This window comes from Muntiacus reevesi, chromosome 5 (assembly GCF_963930625.1).
Source record: "Muntiacus reevesi chromosome 5, mMunRee1.1, whole genome shotgun sequence".
NCBI lineage: Eukaryota > Metazoa > Chordata > Mammalia > Artiodactyla > Cervidae > Muntiacus > Muntiacus reevesi.
In genome coordinates, this window is record NC_089253.1 from 107760152 (window position 1) to 107778461 (window position 18310).

The 18310-nt window shown below is 43.9% G+C and overlaps 1 pseudogene; it reads left to right on the forward strand.

The window, feature by feature from the left end:
• The first annotated feature begins 1926 nt into the window (after positions 1-1926).
• On the forward strand, positions 1927-16979 carry LOC136169408 (protein lifeguard 3 pseudogene; annotated as a pseudogene).
• Positions 16980-18310: the final 1331 nt, after the last annotated feature.

The window sequence follows — 18310 nt, forward strand, 5'->3', positions numbered from 1 at the left end:
TTTGATAAAGACCTGAAGCTGGAGCTGGCACAAATTTTCAAAAATCTTATGAGCTGGTTGTTAAGCATAGCCATCATTAAAATGTTAATTATATAAATTTAAAAAGGAATAAACTGGAACTTCCCTGGCATTCCGAGCTTCCAATGCAGGGGGTCTGGGTTTGATCCCTGGTCAAAGACCTGGATCCCACATGCTGCAACTAAGAGTTTGCATGCCACAATGAAGATCGAAAAGACCAAGTGCTGCAACTATGACCCAGTGCGGTTAAATAAGTAAATAATAAATAGGGGTGCTTCAGAAAAGGGAATAAACAATTCTAAAAACAAGGGCAATAACTACTCAACACTCATCATTTCCTAATTATTTGACCACATTTTACTATTTGCTGTGCTTTGGCAGTGATATACATCTATTACACCAGCACAGAGGTGCTGCTCTGCAGTGGTGTGATCCAAGCGGCTTGGATCTTGCTACTCTGACATCTCAACACCTACATTCTGTCCTGGCTCCAGGGAGGCTTGTCTAAGTTCTAACATCCATCCCGTACCCCAGCCAGAGGAAAGAGGGGAAAAGAGGAGGGTAAGGATCACTCCTTCCCTTTTCAAGTCATGGTTGTGTATTTGCATACATCACTTTTGCTGACATCTGATTGGCCACACCTCATTGCAAAGGATCTTGGGAATATGGCCTTTATCCAGACTTCCATGTGCCTAGCTAAATCTCTTTCTACCATTGAAGGAGGGAAAGGATACTGGAGGGACAGCTGGTACTCTCTGTATAGCATTTCATGGATTCTTCTCAGAGCCCTACACCATTAAGCATTCTATCCTACCCTTGCACTACTTCTTCTGAAGCCTGTTACAGGGCTCAGGAAAGTCACTTGCCATGGTCATAACCAGTAGAGACATGGCATTCTTCAGCCAATCTCACATCCCCAGGCTCCAGGCAGTGAGAAGAGACTCAGAGGCACATGAGACAGACCCATTTCTTCTAGAGTTAGGGCAGCAACAGATGAACAAAGGCACAAGAGGCTCCCTCTATTCAGGGCTGAGCTGGGATCTGAAGAGGGAGGGGACAATGATAACAGGAAAAATGAGATAGTACCAGCCTCAAGGAGCTTCTAGTCCAGATGAAATGCTTATACCTGGAAGATCACTAACAATACAGGCAGTAACTGCCAGGGACAAGGTAATGCCACTCTAATTTTAAATTCTGGGCAGAGAACCAGTCTCCATGAGCAACCAACTCCTTGCTGGACTAAGCTCTTGTTTTTAGCTTTTACAGTTATAATCAAATAAAACTTGCAGCAAAGTTAGGTTGACATTAGTTAAAGATCTGCATAATTGTTGTACTGCCTGGTAATTAGGCAGAAATGGTAAGCAATTCACATAAATGACTGTAATTAGCATTATTTTTACATAGCCAACGTAGTTTTAAATTTTCCCTGTTACCCTGTATAGTTTATCGGTTGTCACTCTTGGCTCCAGCGGTAACTAACACTTTGCAGTGGTAGGTAGACTGCCTGGCTCTCTCCAGCCTCTGCCCTGGGCTCAGAATGGCTTCTCCTGCACTTCCCCATCAAGCCCCCTTCATACTGGTAAGTGGCAAAGTTGTTACTTTGGGCTTGGGCTCTGGAGTCAAAATGCCTTTACAACCCACTCCATGACTTAAACTTGGTAACCTTAGTGAACTGTTTAATCTTTCACAGAATCACTTAGACATCATTTCTGAGAGGGGGTCTAGGATATAATTAGTAGTACATGTATGTTATTATGCGCTCACTTATTCATTCATCCAATCGACAGCAAATTTCAGCATCTGCTATCAACCAGATACTGCTCTAGGTGCTGAGCACTGATAGTGAACCAAAGTCCTGCCCCCATGGTTTACCTGTGAGAGCAGGGAGACAGACAACTAGTACCCATCATGGTTCATCAGGCGGTGGACAAGGCAGAGGAAGGCATCCTGGTGAGGGAGGTGCCTCTTTCAGCAGAAGTGGATCAGGATAAACTAGGTGAAAGAGTAGTGACAAAACAACTCCCAGTTTCTGGGGCTTCCTTTTGCTCATGCTGCTTGTCCACTGTGGGACAGCCTGGATTCTTCTCCACATCTTTATCACCTTGCAACCCAGGCTGACTGTCTCCAGCCTCTGTACTGTCCTTGGTCATGAGAGCAGGTGAAAGGGGGAACGTGAAGACTCATATCTGGAAGTGACATTGGCCAGGGTAAGTTGCATGCTGTACTTGATTTCAAGGATAGCGGGAATGTGGGGCCCTACTTTATGCCTGGAAGGAGAAGAGCCAAAAATACTGATGCGCTGAGTGACTTCATTTATCCTGGATCTGCTCTCTGTCCTCTTCGTGCTCTTGTACGTGAACTCCATGCGCTGTATCACCAGGGTTCCCTGGCCCTCTAACTCCCACTTGGATTTGACCAAAAGAGCCCCAAGAGGAGAGCCAAGGGTGGGGAAGGGCAGGCCGGTGTTCTTCATGCTCCCTGCCCTGCCACGGCTGATCTTCTACAACCAGCTCCACCAGGCACTCTCACACCCCGGCTCCAGCTCTCAGATGGGCTCTGATAACATCATTCCTGTGGCCACCTGATGCAAAGACCTGACTCACTGGACAAGACCCTGATGCTGGGAAAGATTGAGGGCAGGAGGAGAAGGGGACAACAGTGGAAGAGATGGTTGGATGGCATCACTGACTCAATGGACGTGAGTTTGAGCAAACTCCAGGAGACAGAAGGACAGGGAAGCCTGGTGTGCTGCAGTCCATGGGGTTGCGATGAGTCGGACATGACTTAGTGACTGAACAGCAACAGCGTCCTTGCCTTGTTCCTTTAGGACTAAGGGTGAGGAAGGGTAGTGTCAGCCTCCCAGCGTGGCTAGTACTTGAGCCCTCAAAACACTTGGTTTCCTCTGTGAATAGTACCTTCCTGAAAAGATCTCTTCAAAGATAAATGCTTCATCTGAGTCTGGCAAAATTATCTATGCTACAGAGGTTTCTCTGAGGAAATGACATGTGATGTGAGGGAGAAAGTCAAGCAGGTATCTAGCAGAAGAGGGAGGAGCAGTTAGGGAAGACTAAGGGGAGGAGTGGAGGGTGACACACACAGGGGACAAGGAGCCAGGTTCAGACTGTGAGTGTGGTGGGGAAGTGAGAGGAGTCCAGACCAGAGAGGTGGCGGCCCAGATTACGTCAGACTCTTCCATGGGACGGGAGGGATTTGTGATTTTATTCAGAGAGACATAGGAAACCCCTGCAGGGGGGGAGAGGTTGAGTGGGTGAGAGACATGACCTGACTTACAGTTTTAAAGGATCACTCTGATTTTAGGGACAAAGTGGAGATGATGTGTTAGGAGGCCAAGGCTGAAGTCTCAGAGGGAGGTGTGAGATGCGGTGGCTTGGACCAAGATGAGAGCCATGGAGGTGGTGTGCTCAGGCTTGTGCTTACTCGTGTCTGATTCTTTGAGAGTCGTGGACTGTAGCCTACCCGGCTACTCTGCTCATGGAATTTCCCTGGCAAGGGTACTGGTGTGGGGTGCCATTTCCTACTCCAGAGGATCTTCCTGACCCAGAGATCAAACCCACGTATCTTGTGTTTCCTGCATTGGCAGGTGGATTCTTTACCACTAGCGCCATCTGGGAAGCTCCATGGGGGTGGTCGGTGGAGAAGGGACCAAATTAGGGTCTAGGTAGAGATGACACAAGACTGGCTGACAGATTGAATCTTGGCATGAGAGTAAAGGAGAACTTAAGAAAGATTCCAGGTTTTGGCCTGAGAGGAAAGGATTGAGGAGGATACATCTTTTTGGGAGAGGTGAAATCATGATCAGTTTCCAGCATATTAAGTTAAAGATACCTGTTAGACCTTGAAGGGGAGTTGTTAAGTTAGTGATGAGAGGGAGAGGTCAGAGCTAGAAATAAAAATTTGATGATTACAGTGGTACGTGCATGCTAAGTTACTCAGTCATGTCCGACTCTTTGTGACCCCATGGACTGTAGCTTGCCAGGGTCCTCTATCCATAGGGATTCTCCAGGCAAGAATATTGGAGTGGATTGCCATGCCATCCTCCAGGGGAGCTTCCTGACCCAGGGATTGAACCCACAACTCTTACGTCTCTTGCACTGGCAGGCAGGTTCTTTACGACTAGCACCACCTGGGAATCCAGTGGTAGGTCGTACTTACTGCCTAGAGATGGATGAGATTTGCTAGTGAATGAGAGCAGTGGAAAAGAGAAGAGATCTGAAGATCCAAGGAGGATGCTCTAACATTTAAAAGTTCAGAAGATAGGGAGGCTCCAGGAGAGGAGATTAGGAAGGATTAGCTGAATAGGAAGAAAATTAAGTGAAGCCAGTGCTCCAGGTAGGAGAAACAGGTATTAACTACATCCAGTGCTGTTGAGAGACTGCATTAGATGAAGATACCCTTTCAGGTCTTAGCTTGACTGGCCCTCTTCTAAGAAGTCTGTTCTAACCCCTGGGGGCTCAGGAACTTTGTGACATGCTCTCATATACCACTGCTTCTCCTCCACACTGTATTTACCTTCTGCCATGTCCATCTCCCCGACTATACACAGTTCCTTGAGGGCAGGAATGGTGTCTTACTCATTAATCACACTGAACCCAATGACAAGCACTTGGTAGAGCTAAATTGATAAATGTTGTTGTTCAGTTGCTCAGTAGTGTCTGACTCTTTGTGACCCCGTGGACTGCAGCACGCCAGGCTTCCCTGTCCTTCACTGCCTCCTGGAATTTGCTCAAACTCATGTCCATTGAGTCAGTGCATTGATAGTAGTTCACTAAAAGCAAACAAAAACCCATGAGTCAATCAAGGTGCAGTACATGCTCATCTCCCTCCAATGCATTCACTGTCCAAGGCTCCAAGTTTTATTCTCAAGAGCTGAAGTTCCTTACTTTTTTCACCTTGCAGGGGCCTGAAGATTTGCCAGTTTCTTTTAAGTATTTCCATTTTAGTAGTTGGGACCCCACCAATGTTCCTCCTCCTTATGATGCTGAGGGCTTCTGGGACTATTTCTACTGGTTGAGCAACCTAGGTACCACGGGATGGAGCTGCAGAAACACGGAGACATAGATTTACAGAGTGTCTTCCTTGGTGATGACTTACTAAATCCTAAGAAAGAAACAGCCATGGGGAGGAGGAGGTGAGCAGAAGAGAGAGGGAGAGAGGTGGGGAGTAAAGGAGGGAGGAAGAAGGAGAGAGGCCCAGGACAAAGGTAGCTGCACAGTATGTATGAAAGAGGTGGCCTTGAGGAGATAAACTTTTTCTTCTCTGGCATCTCAGAAATGCTTTAGTGTAATTCCCTTATTATTTGTGTGTTTGTGTCTGTTGGTTCAGTGCATTTTCTTTTTTTTTTCTTTTTGCATAATTATTATTTTTTAATTTATTTACTTTTATTGGAGGCTAATAGCTTTACGATATTGTAGTGGTTTTGCCATACATTGGCATGAATCAGCCATGGGTGTACATGTGTTCCCCATGCTGAATCCCCCTCCCACCTCCCTCCCCATCTCATCCCTCTGGGTCATCCCAGTGTACCAGCCCTGAGCAATTTTCTGTAACATGGTGGTGACCTTAGAGTCAGGAACAGGTGTTTCCTTTTCCAGGCACATATCTTCTGCTTATTCAGTGATACCTGGAGCTGCTTTCAAAGACGAGCTTCTTGTTCCACAGGTGAAAGGAGAAAGGCTAAAATTGCAAATGATGGAGAGAGAACAGTGCCAGGGGTGCTTCTCTGCTAAGGGACAAAGGATGGAGTTCCTTAGAGGGGCTGGGAAGGGAGTGCTATCCTGGTGTCTGCTGGAAGGAGAGCAAAGAAAGGGAGAGGGAGGCAAGGCTAGAGGTGAGGAATTCAACCTGAAATTGGGGGACTTCCCTGGTGGTCCAGTGGCTAACATAGCACTCTCAGTGCAAGAGGTCCGGGTGTGGTCCTTGATGCGGGAACTAGATCCCACATGCTGCAAGGGAGAACCCACATGCCTCAACTATAATAAAAAAAAATCTGGTACGCTGCAAAGAAGGTTGAAGATCCCACGTACTGCAACTAAGACCAAGTGCAGCCAAATAAATAAATATTTTAAAAAATTCTTTAAAAGAATTTAAAAAAAAAAGAAACCCTGAAATTGGGTGGGGAGAGGGAGGGGAGCAAACTAGCTATCCTACTGCTGAGAATGAATAGAACCATCTCATGATGGAGCAACTTGACTGAGCAGATTGAGAAGGTGCAAGAAAGGGAGAGAGGCCCCATTCTTATCCAACCAGTGAGAGTGAGATATGAATCTTGGTTCCTCTCCCATTAGGGAAACAAATGGTCTGCTGAGGAGGGTTCAGGTTTGAGGAGTCGAGTGTGACCAGTTCGGACGTTTTCCTTCTGCTGACCGCCTCCATGCCTTCCTAGCCAGCATCCATCCTGCCTTATAGGCTACTAGGGGCAGGGGAATAGGAGTGTGTTCTAGGCCTTGTTGAGATCTGCAAAACTGGGCGATCCTGAGGTTTAGCAGTGGGCTTGGCTTTCAGTCCCATGAGCTGAGCATTCTTGGGTTTGCTGGAGTTTGGAGGCTCTGCCAGACTGTCTCACCTAGATCCTTCTAACGGTGCTAATTTCCAAACCCAATCATTTCCATAAAAAGCCTGGCAGCCTCGCCTCCCTTCTCAGTGAAGGTTTAATAGCAGAGCACTGAAACAGGTCTCGTTGCTAAGCCTTCATTATTTCCACAACATATACTACAGGACTCCTACTAATACACCGTGAAGCATTGTCCTAATTAAAACTAAATGATTCATGTCAAATTAAATGAGAGGAGTACATTGGGTTAGCCAGGACTTTGGCTTGCAATTGCATGTTTGTTTACTTGTTAATTGGCCAGGTTTGATAACCTACCTCAGTCTTTTCTTCTCATCAATTCAAATTACTGACACTTCAGACTTGGTTTGTTGGGGAGCCCTGGCCAAGGAGATGAGATTCCTGACCATCCGTCCCACTGTGTCGTCTTGTAAAGCTGTTGAGCCTCTATGTGCTCAGGTTCTCCTGGAGCAAACGGAGCATGTCTTTCATGAGCTTCCCACCTTTTATGGATACTGCAAAGCGACTGTAAAGTGGGGTCATCTGAAGAGCTCCTACGTGTGCTCCCCTTTGGAAGAGCTTTGATCCAAAGACTTCCTAGGTCCAGGAGTCCAACAGGGCTTTGAAGGCTAGTGTAAGCAGGAACAGCCTCATGGGTCACTTCCCCCCCGACCCCCAATTCGCAGATGAGAAAACTGTGGCTCAGAGAAATTGGGTAGCTTGCCCAAGTTCACACAGTTAGCACCTCCCTGTGATTTTGGAGTCCCTCTTCAAAGGGCTTCCCTGGTGGCTCAGATGATGAAGAATCTGCCTGCAATGCAGGAGACCTGGGTTCAACCTCCCAGGAGGAGAAAATGGCAACCCACTCCGGTATTCTTGCCTGGAGAATACCATGGACAGAGGAGGCTGGTGGGCTACAGTCCATGAGGTATCAAAGAGTCGACCCAGCTAAGTGACTAACACTTTCATTTTCACTCTCTTCAAAGCACACACCCATCACGGCATTCATCACATTGTGTGTCTACTGCCATTTTCCTACCTGCCTCCTATACCAATTCAAGAGCTCTTGAGCACCCAGTGGCTTCGTGGTGGGCAGATGGAGTTCATGTCATTAAATGACAGTCTTATGTGTAGATGGTCACCATGGGAACCCATTGCTATGAAAGCACATCCCTTGCCTGTTACTGTTGTTCAGCCTCTCAGTCATGTCCGACTCTTTGCGACCCCATGGACTGCAGCATTCCAGGCCTCCCTGAATTTCCTTGCAGCCAATTTAGGAAGGTGAATTCCTAGAAGTAATAGGACAAATTTCCACATTAGAAGTTGAAGAAAGAGGAATGAAGTGGTAGAGGTACAGAAGAGGGGAATATTGTAATAGAAAGGATTCTGACTTGTAGCTAGACAGACCCGGGCTCAAGTCTTAGATGGTAAGATGGTCCTTTACCATCTCTTGGAGTTTGCCCAAGTTCATGTCCATTGTATCAGTGGACAAAAAGATATGACAACAAAAGATGAGTCCCTTGCCTGCTACCTGATGACTAAATTTCTGCAACTTGGTATTTCTCTTTTTGGTTTAAGGCTCATATTTTGTGTAAAAATGATGAACGCTGGTGGGCAGTGCCTTTGCTAGGTATTATCATTTTCACCTACTTGTGAATGAATATACCAGGTTAGCACTTTCTCCAGAGATGCAGTCTTCTTTTACAAGGGAGGGGACTATATCTCAGAGAAGTCCTTCAGCTCTTAAGTGGCAAAGCCGGGGTTAGGACCCACACCCTTTACATCCCAGCCTAGTGTTTTCCCCTTCGTGTGATGCTCAGAGGTCCAGGAGAGTTGTGGGAAAATCCTTGGGCAAGAACTCCCAGCTAAGCGAGGAGGGTTTCCAGGGAAAGGGGTGCTGGGCTCTTTTCGCCGCATGGCACACAGGGTGTGCCTTGGGGCTTCCTCCCTCACACCAAGGTGGGTTATTATCACAGTGAACACCCCACCCTCCTCCTGCCACCGGTGTTTAGAAAATAACTCAGGCTGTCATTAACCAGTCAGCATAATTTAAAACCAGCATGAAAAAGAGGGAAAGAAAAGGGGAACGAGGGAGAGAGTTTATCCAGGAGGAGGCGACACAGCTTCCAGACGGTTCTCCCTGAGGCCGTGTGGCCTCCAGGTCTACCTGGAGCGGCAGGCTGCAGACAGAGTTTTGATGACTGAGAAGCCCCAGGTGTGGGAGCTGGCCCTGACCTGACCACACAATGGTCAGCGTGCCCTGATCTGCACAGACTGTTTGGAGAGATGTTAGCTACAATCCAGTGCACTTTGCACAAAGGCAAAAAGATGTGTATGGGATCCTAGAATGTTCGTTGCTATAGCAACATCTGCCTTTATTATCACCTAAATCCATTCACAGTATAAATATAGTAACTATTTGACTTCCCCACCCCCAGTCCACTTGGTAGAATATTTTTAAAAAATTGTGACACCCGAAAAAAAAAAAAAGAGAAAACCGCAGCAAACTACAGTATCATGGGAGTGTGTGTAGAAGTGACTTTTGGAGGTGGGGAGAATATGGGGACATTTGTGGTTGGGATATATTTTCACAAGTTGCAAGTCAGTGTAGAGGCTACTTTCCTTGCAGCCAATTCAGGAAGGTGAATTTCTTGAAGTAAAGGGACAAATTTCCACATGAAAAGTTGAAGAAGGAGGAATGAGGTGGTAGAGGTGCAGAAGAGGGGAATATTGTTAATAGAAAGGATTCTGATTTGTAGTCAGACAGACCCGGGCTCAAGTCTTGGCATCATTGCTTATCACCTGAGGAACAATAGACCACTTGATTCCCTGAGTCTGTTTCCTCATCTGTAAAATGGGAAAACCATATCCTGCAGTCTATTTCAGCAACTTTATCTCCTTGGACCAGAGCTTGACATCAGTTCCCCAGCAGACATTTATTTCCTATGTGCGAACTCAGTCCCCTGCAGAGGAAGGGGAAAGGGGGTAGATCCAGCAGGGGCAGCAAGATCTTTGTGCCAGTTTGGAAACCATCTGTGATGTTAATGATGGCCCACAGCAGACTGGGAAATGGCATGACAAGCATTGTGAGTATCCTTAGGATAAAATACTCTCCTTCTATCATGTAATAAAGGTGACCTTAAAAAAAGAACAAACTGTAGTTTGGGGAAGAAGAAGAGTCTAGCTACATGTGGATATGCTATTATTTATTGATTGAACCATTTCCCCTTTATGAGACATTTGATTTGTTTCAATGTCCTTCTGTCATAGGACCATGCATGGATATTATTGTGTATAAATTCCAGTCTACATCTTGGGTTATTTCCTTAGGATAAATTCCCAGGGGTAGAACTGCTGCATCAAGGAAGATAGGAGTTTTTAGGGGTCTTGACATATATTGGGGCTTCCCTGGTGGCTCAGATAGTAAACAATCTGCCTGCAATGTGGGAGACACAGGTTTGTTCCCTGGGTCAGGAAGATCTGCTGGAGAAGGGAATGGCTGCCCACTCAATATTCTTGCTTGAAGAATTCCATGGGCAGAGAAGCCTGGCAGACTGGGCTACATGTAGTCCTTGGGGTATTTATTATTACTTGACATATATTACTAACCACACCTTCCTAGAAAATTTGTACCAGTTTACACAGTGTACAAATTTGCTTATTTCCCCATATAGGTCTGACAACATGGGGCATTTTAACTTAAAATTTTTTTTTTGGTTCTCTTCTTACTTTCTCTTTGACTGCTTGTTGTCTAGGATGTTCTTGGAAATAATTTTTTCCAGCTTTATTGAGATATTATTGATATATAACATCATGTAAGTGAAAGGTGGACACCTATGTTGACTTGACATACACGAATTGTTAAATGATTACCATAGTACTTTAGTTAATACCTCTAGAACCTCGCATAATTATCATTTGTTTCTTTTGTGGTGAGAACACTTAACATCTATTCTTTAATCACCATGCCGTGCATTAGATCCCTAGAATTTATTCGTCTTATAACTGAAAGTCATGTTCTTTGTTCAACATCTCACTATTTCCCCCATACCCTAGCCCCTGGTCACCACCATTCTGCTCTTTTTTTTCTGTAAGTTTAGGTTTATAGATTCCACATATAAGTTGATATCATATAGTATCTGTGTTTCTCTTTCTGCCTATTTCACTTAGAATAATGCTTTCAGGATCCACCCATGTTGCTGCAAATGGAAGAATTTCCTTCCTTCTCATATCTAAATAATATCCCGTTGTGTTTATGTGTGTGTGTATGTATCAAAACTTCTTTATCCATTCATCTATAGATGAACATGTAAGTTTCCATAGTTGGGCTGTTATGACTAGTGCTGCAATGAACATTGAACGTGGGGGTACAAATAAACATTTTTTAAAATTAATTTTTATTGGAGTATAGTTGTTTTACAACGTCGTGTTGATTTCTGCTGTGCAGCAAAGAGAATCAGCTATATGCATACACATAGGCCCTCCCTTTCGGCTTTCTTCAAGTTTAGGTCACCACAGAGCACTGAGTAGGGTTCCCCGTCCTACATACTAGGCTCTCGTTAGTTACCTCTTTTATACATAGGCGTGTATATATGTCAATCCCAGTCTCTCAATTCATCCCACTCCCTGTTCTGCCCCCTGCCCCCTTGCCAGTATTCATATGTCTATTTAGAAGTACAGATACACCTTCAAGATCCTGAACTCATTTCCTTTGCGTATACATTGAGAAATGGGATTGCTGGATGACATGGTAGTTCTATTTCTAGTATTTTTGAGGAACCTCCATACTGTTTTCTGTAGTGGCTGCATTAATTTACATTCTTACCCATTGTTCCCCTGATGCTGGGAAAGATTGAAGGCCAAAGGAGAAGGGGGTGGCAGAGGATGAGGTGGTTAGATAGCATCACCAACTCAATGGACATGGATCTGAACCAACTCCAGGAGACAGTGAAGGACAGGGAAGACTGGCGTGCTGCAGTCCGTGAGGTCACAAAGAATTGAACATGACTGAGTGACTAAACAGCACAGCAACACCCACAGTGTACAAGGTTTTCCTTTTCTCTATACCCCTGCCAGCACTTAGCTCTTGTCTTTTCAATAACAGCCATTCTGACAGGTGTGAGGTGACCTTTCATTGTGGTTTTGATTAGCATTTCCCTCATGATTAGTGACATTGAACATCTTTTTATGTACATGTTGGCTTTGTGTGTCTTCTTTGGAAAAATTGTCTATTCATGTCCTCTGCCCATTTGAAAAATAGGATTGTTTGGTCTTTTGCTATTGAATATGATTTTCTATATATTTTGGATATTAACCCTTTATCAGAAATATGATTTGCAAATATTTTCTCCCATTCTGTAGGTTGTCTTTTAATGGTATCGATTGTTTCTTCTGCTTTGCAGAAGGTTTTTAGTTTGACATGCATTTGTGCATGCTCAGTCGCTTCAGCCATGTCTGATTCTTTGCGACCCCATGGTCTGCAGCCTGCCAGGCTCCTCTGTCCATGGGATTCTCCAGGCAAGAGTACTGGAATGGGTTGTCCTGCCCTCCTCCAGGGCATCTTCACAACCTAGGATCAAACCCATGTCTCTTGCATTGCAGGCAGATTCTTTACCACCAAGCCACCTGGGGAAGCCCTTTTAGTTTGATGTAGTCCCACATATTTATTTTGGCTTTTGTTGCTTATGTTTCTGGTGTTATATCCAAAAATTGTTGCCAAGATCAATAGTAAGGGACTTTCCCTCTATGTTTTCTTTTAAGAGTCTCACAGTTTCAGGTCTTTTGTTGAAGTCATTAATTTATTTGAGTTAATTTTTGTGAATAGTGCAAGATAGGGATCCAATTTCATTCTTCTACATGTAATTATTCAATTTCTCCAGCACCATTTATTGAAGAGACTGTCCTTTCCCCACTGAATATTTTTAGCTCCCTTGTCAAATAGCAGTTGACCATGTATATGAAGGTTTATTTCTGGGCTCTCTGTTTATTCCATTTGTCTTTTTGTCTATGTATCTATTTTTATGTCAATATACTATTTTGATTACTATACCTTTGTAATATAGTTTGGCATCAGGAAGTGTGATGCTTCCTGTTTTGTTTTTCTCATATTTGTTTTGGCTTGAATAAGGTCTTTTGTGGCTCCAGATAGATTGTACAGTTGTTTTTTCTATTTCTGTGAAAAATTCCATAGGAATTTTGATAGTGATTGCGTTGAATCTGTAGATGACTTTGGGTGGACTGGAAATTTTAACTATATTAATTCTTCCAACCCATGAACATGGGATATCTTTCCATTTAATTGTCTTTTTCTATTTCTTTCACAAACGTCTTATAGGTTTCAGCATACAGATATTTTACCTCCTTGGTTAAATTTATTTCTAAGTATTTTGTTGTTTTTGAAGCTATTGCAAATGGAATTATTTTCTTTATTTCAGATATTTTGTTGTTAGTGTATAGAAACACAACTGATTCTTAGAAAATTTTGATGGGCTAAATTAAATTGTGTGTATTCTCTCTCTAGTCTGTTTTCTTTTCAGAAGGTAAGATGGGAAATATCACTTTGCTTTAGATATATGACAATCAGTTTTTTTCTTTTAAACATTCTTCTCAGTCAGCAGTAGAAAACTTTTAGGTTGCTAATAAAGAACAAGAAACCCCCTTCTTTTTAATGGATATTGCAAATAGCACATGGTCACATGAGATTTTTCTCCTCAGGCTCTCCTTAGCAATGGCCCTCAGTTTGTCTCTACAAGAGTCTTAAAATCTTACTTGGGAGAACTTGTCTTCTAGCTTGGACATGCCTCCTAAAATGAATTTTAAACAATAGTTCTTGATAGAAATTTAAGTGAAGTCATGAGTTAGTTCCTTGTTTTGTCTGTCCTTCCAATTGTCTGGATAAATTATTGAATGCCTACTAAGTGTCTGGTGTTGTACAAGAGGCTGTGAAGTACAGACAAGCCTCATTGTCTACAGATTCCATATCTATGACTTTGCTTACTTGATAAAATTTACTGTAATCTTAATCAGTGGCTCTTTTATGGTCACTTGTGGACATGTGTAGCATAGCGAAAATTTGAGTTGCCCAAAAAGCACATTCCCAGGGGAGGCAGAACAAGGTGTTTCTCCGTTTTATCTCTCATGCTGTAAATAAGTGTCTTTGTGTGATGTACTTAATGCCATGTTTTTGAATTTTTCTTGGTGATTTCCTTGTTTAAATACTGAAGCGCTGTCTAGGGTTCTAAAGCACAGGAAAGCTGTGATGTGCTTTAGGGAGACTTTGTGTTTGTTAGGTAAGCTTTATTCAGTCATATAGTGCTTTTATTCAGAAATATAGTGCTATTGGCTGTGAGTTCAAGGAACCAGCGACATATATTAAATAAGTCATCTTTAAACAGAAACACACATAACACAAGGTTATGTGTGGACTGGTTGATAAAAATGTGACCAGAATCTCATAAAAATCTAACCCTGTGTTTTCCCTGGGAGCAACGCTTTAGCGTTTGCTAATTTGGTATTCATAGCAACTATAGGGAACATAACCAGCAGGAATAACCAGAATTGACTGCATATCAAAGGGTGACAGTTTGCCCTGGTAGATGAAAGGAACACATATAAAACAAATAATGAACAACATAAACAACAAAAGTGGTATAAATAACAAAGAAAAATCGGAGTGAGATGGAGGAAGGCTTTGTGAAAGCAGTGGTTTTAAGTCTGGGCTCTGCAGGATGAAGGGAATTTAGGTAGACCCAGGAAGCTGAGAGTAGGGTCAATAGTCGTGTTAGGGGATGAGAGGTTGTAAGCCAGCTTGCTTGAATTTCAAGGTAGCTTTGAGTCTGAGACATATGAGAAATAAAAGTAGAAAAATAGTGTGGGCGAGGTTATAGAGGGTCCTGGATGTTAGTCTGAGAGGATCTGGGTTTTTTCTTTAGACCAATTGTTTAAAAAAGAAACAAAATAACTTTACTAAAGTGTAATTTCCATACAGTAATACAATGCACCCGTTAGTTTGATAGTTTGATGAACTTTGACAAATGTATACTAAAAACCACTACAATCAAGATATAGATATAAAATATTCTGACAACCCTAAAATGTTCTCTCAGATTCCTTTGCAATCAATACCCCATCACTCATAATATTAGGAAAAAATATATAGCATAAATTTGCCTCTTACAGAATTATAGATAAATGAGCTACTAAGTATTCTTATGAGACGGGCTTCTTCTGCTCAGCATAATGTTTTTGAGACTTATCCATTTTGTATATAGTGCATAGTGTCTTTTGAAATGCAGAACAATACTTCATTTTATGGATGTACCAAAATCTGCTTATCTATTTGCCTGTTACAACATTTAGGTTGTTTCTAGTTTTGAGCAGTTATAAATAAAATTGCTATGGCCATTTATGTACAACTCCTTCTGTGGAAATATGTTCTCATTTTCCTTGGGTAAATGTATAAGAGTAATAACTGTTGGGTCACATAAGTGTGTATTTAACTTTAAGAAACTGCCAAGCTGTAATACTTCCAAAGTGGTTAAAACATTTTATATGAGGATTTGCGACACCAGGAGGCTGGCGACGCACCATCCGGAGCTCCAGGTCTCAGCAGATGGGGTCTCCCCTCAGCTTGGAGTCATCATGTCCCATCCCAGTGCCCCCCTCCATATGAGGACCGCAGCCCCCTGTACCCTGGCTCTCCACCCTCAGGGGGCTACGGACAGCCGTCTGTCATGCCCGGGGTGTACCCTGCCTACCCACAGCCTGGCTACGGTCACCCTGCTGGCTACCCACAGTCTATGCCCCCAGTCCACGTGACACCCTTGAACTATGGCCCAGGCCATGGCTATGATGGCGGGGAGAGAGCAGTGAGTGACACTTTTGGATCTGGAGACTGGGATGACAGGAAAGTCCGACACACCTTCATCTGAAAGGTTTACATCATCATCTCCATCCAGCTGCTCATCACGGTGGTCATCATCGCTGTTTTAACCTTTGTGAAGCTGGTCGGTGACTTCGTGAGGGCAAACATGGCTGTCTACTACGCATCCTATGCTGTCTTCCCGGTCACATACCTGACCCTTGCCTGCTGCCAGGCACCCAGACGCCGTTTCCCATGGAACATCATCCTGCTGACCCTCTTACTCTTGCCATGGGCTACATGACCGGCACCATCTCCAGTGTGTATAACACCAAAGCCGTCATCATCGCAGTGATTGTTGCTGTGGTGTCCATTTCGGGCACCATCTTCTGCTTCCAGACCAAGGTGGACTTTACCTCATGCACAGGTCTCTTCTGCATCCTGGGAATAGTGATGATGGTGACTGGACTTATCACTGCCATTATGCTGGCCTTCAAACACATTTACTGGCAGCACATGGTCTATGCTGCTTTGGGGGCCATTTGCTTCACTTTGTTCCTGGCCTACAACACACAGCTGGTCCTGGGGAGCCAGAGGCACACCATCAGCCCTGCAGATCTACACAGATATTGTCTACATCTTCACCTTTGTGTTGCAGCTCGTGGGGAGTCGCGATTAAGGAACACCTCCGGGGCTTTCCCTTCCCTAGAGGGCTGGGCCCTGTGACCCTGGTCTGGGCCTACACCCATTTCCTTCTCCTCAAGTAATACGCCCATTTTTCTTTCTGTCCAGGGATGGGCAGCCTCTCTCGCATTGGATGTATAGGTACTTGATGGGGCTGGAGGAACTGGGGACTAACTCTTGCCCTTAGTGGACAGAGCTGGGCCAAAGATGTGTGTTTTCCCTCCACCCCACTACAGGGCACCAAAGCCTTAACAGCTGGTGTTGGAGTGGGGTGGGGTGAAACAGCCTGTTCTGTAGCTAAAAGGGAACATGAGAAGGAGAAGGGACTTCCTGGTTATAAGGTTTCCCCTCCCACTCCTGCCACGGGCTTCTGGGCTTGACAGCTGGAACATTTTTCCTCTCTCAATCCCAACAAAGCCAGGGAGCTGTCCCCTGCCTCCTGGACTCAGATCTTGTATTTTTTGGCAACCCTTGGCACCTTTCAACACAGGAAGGTAGAGGGGGTTTGTCTCCCCTGCTTCAACCCCTTTTGATAGCATTTATATAATGATCTTCTGGGTTAGGGGTGGGGAGGAAGAGGAGAGTGAGCAAAGCAAGCACCGAGGCCAACTGAGAGCAGCATCTGTCCAGGGCTTCCTCAGGGCCTGTGTGGTAGAGAGCAGGCCCGCTGGCAGTCATCTGGTTCTCCGAAGCTGCCTGGGGCTCCTCTGGTACTTCTGAGATCTCTATAGTCAGTGGGACCACTTGCTTCCTGTGCTCAGGCTGCTCAGAGCAAAAAGTGAGGGCAGAAGTCAGGAGATGGGGTGGTGTGTAGGATCACTATGGCCAGGAAGTAACCAGGGTGAAGACAGCGTAGAATGTGGGCAGGGTCCCCCATCCTGAGAGAGATGGAAGTCTACGTGGTACCCAAGGGGCTTCCCTTCTGCTAAGTGGGGAGGACCCTGAGAGGAAGGAGAAGCCCCTCTTAGTCTGTGAACTCACGCCAGGGGGATTTAAGATGCCCCATCTCTCCAGTCAACTACCGCTTTCTTCATGACACCAAGTGCCTCAAGCTGGAATTGGGAAGGGGGGGACAAGGGTCACTCTACGGCGTGGGGTTGGAAACCAAATAAGCCCAAGGAAGGACTTCTTTATTAAGTATGTGGTCCTAAATATATCCCACAAAGGAACATAACTAGAAATAAAGTTTTATGCTTAGAAGGTAAAAAAAAAACCAAAAAATATTTTATATAACCCCAGCCATATATGAAGATTCCAGTTTCTCCATATCCTGACAGCTAATACAGTTAGTCTTTAAAATTTTTGCCATCTGAGTGGATGTGAAATCTTATTGCATTTTTAACTTAAATTTTCTTTAAGACAAATGCTATTAAACTTATTTTCATGTATTTGAGATTTTATATATTATTTTGTGAAGTAACTGTTCAATATATTACCATTTAAAAGACTGTCTTATTGACTGGGAGATATTCTTTAAATATTCTGTATATTAGTCCTTTGTCACACATATGTATTATGAATTTTTTCTTGCGTGACTTGCCTTTATACTTTTATAATGGTGTCTTCTGAAGAGAAAATTTGCTGGCATATTGAGTGCAACACTTTCACAGCATCATCTTTTAGGATTTGAAGTAGCTCAACTGGAATTCCATCACCTCCACTAGCTTTGTTCATAATGATGCTTCCTAAGGCCCACTTGACTTCGCATTCCAGGATGTGTGGCTCTAGAGTGGTCACATTACTGGAGTATAGTTGATTTAATTTACTGTGTTTCAGGTGTCCAGCAGAGTGAATCAGTTATACATATACAGATAGCCACTCTTTTTAAAGGTTCTTTTCATACAGATGATTGCAGAGTACTGACTAGTTTCCTGTGCTATACAGTAGGTCTTTATTGGTTATCTATTTTGTATATAGTAGTGCTTATATATCAATCCCAACCTCCCAACTTATCCATCCCCCTACTCTTACCCTCTGGTAATCATAAGTTCGTTTTCTACATCTCTAACTCTATTTCTGTTTTGTAAATAAGTTCATTTGTAACCATTTTTGTTGTCTTTCTCTGTCTGACTGACTTTACTCAGTATTACATTCTTTGGGTCCAGCCATAATGCTGCAAATTGCACTATTTTTTTCTTTTTTAATGACTGAGTAATACTGCATTGTATATATGTACCACA